The following is a 1,566-nucleotide window of genomic DNA, read 5'->3' as shown; positions in this document are numbered from 1 at the left end:
CAGTTTTTCTATTTTTTAGAAGAGATGGGGTCTCACTTTTCCTCAGGCTGGTCTCGAACTCCTGAGCTCAAGCAATAACCCACATCAGTTTCCCAGAGTGCTAGGATTACAGGTGTGAGCCACCATGCTCGTCTAATTTTAAAAGGTTTTTAGAGGTAGGGGGTTTCACTCTTGCTCAGCTAGTCTTGAACTCCTGATGTCAAGCAATCCTCTTGCCTCAACTTCCCAAAGTGCTAACATGACAAATGTAAACCACGTGTCCAGTTGACAACTTAAACTGAACTAAAATAAGTTCAAATTAGTATATGCATGGTATTTTTCCATTTGCTTTATTGCTCTGTTCTTCAATTCTTGTCAAGACCTTTACTATCCACAAGATCAAATACATAGTGATCATGGCATCTGAATTAATGGCACAAGCATAATATCCATTTACCTTTGTCTTACAGGTATCTGGGACAGATCTCCAGGTACTAAATGTATGTGGAAACTGGTATTCAGTAGAAAGCATGTTACAATTCAAGACTGCTTAATTATTATCCCACCTGTCTACTTTTCTCTCGCCTTTTGTCTTTAAACTTTTACTCTTCCTTTTATTTTATTTTACTTATTTATTTTAGACAGAGTCTCATTTTGTCACCATTGGTAGAATGCCATGGTGTCACAGCTCACAGAAACCTCCAACTCTTGGGCACAAGTGATCCTCTTGCCTCTGCCTCCCCAGTAGCTGGGACTATAGGCACCCACCACAACGCCCAGCTTTTTTTTGTAGAGACGAGGTCTTGCTCTGGCTAGTGTCCAACTCGTGAGCTTAGGGCAATCCACCTGCCTCGGCCTCACAGAGTGCTAGGATTACAGGCATGAGCCACAGTGCCTGGCCTTTACTCTTCCTTTATCTAGTCACCTCTTTTGTCTTCCAAATGCTTCTCCAAGGTATTTCAAGATAACTAAATAATTTCCTCATCTATGCACCATACTGTTCATCCTGTCCTTTCATCCTGTCATAATGTTTCATCCTGTCCTTTCAACCAGCTCAAGGCCACCTTCTCTCCAATGACCTTTACCTAGTCCACATCCTTGATACCTCTAATTCCATCCTCAAGATACAAAGATACATTTCCACCTATTTCTCTATACATATTTCTGTATATTTCACATGTACTTACCTTTTTATTTGCAGTTTTTTGGCCGGGGTGGGGTTTGAACCCACCACCTCCGGAATATGGGACCAGCACCCTACTTCTTGAGCAACAGGCACTGCCCAACATGTACTTACTTTTTTGAGGGAAAAAACTATAGATATTATTTTGATGTATTAATATGTCTATATAATGTAGTTCTAAAGGTTCAATATTAAATGAAGTTTTTACAAAAATTATTCTTTTTGGAAAATGACTAGTCACATCGAAGTCTTTTTATTTTTTTTTTGAGACAGAGCCTCAAGCTGTACCCCTAGGTAGAGTGCTGTGGCATCACAACTCACAGCAACCTCCAACTCCTGGGCTCAAGTGAGTCTCCTGCCTCCGCCTCCCAAGTAGCTGGGACCATAGGCGCCTGCCACAATGC

General features: G+C 41.2%; 1 protein-coding gene across 3 annotated transcripts in view; it reads right to left on the bottom strand.

Moving 5' to 3' along the window:
* Nucleotides 1-1,566, bottom strand: part of ASH1L (ASH1 like histone lysine methyltransferase) — a 217,777-nt gene that overhangs the window by 16,094 nt on the left and 200,117 nt on the right. The window lies entirely within an intron of this gene.

This window comes from Otolemur garnettii, unplaced genomic scaffold (genome assembly GCF_000181295.1).
Source record: "Otolemur garnettii isolate 467f Iridium unplaced genomic scaffold, OtoGar3 scaffold00091, whole genome shotgun sequence".
In the NCBI taxonomy this organism is placed as follows: domain Eukaryota; kingdom Metazoa; phylum Chordata; class Mammalia; order Primates; family Galagidae; genus Otolemur; species Otolemur garnettii.
Note: the sequence above shows the minus strand (reverse complement) of the source record. Positions and strands in the feature narration are given on the sequence as shown.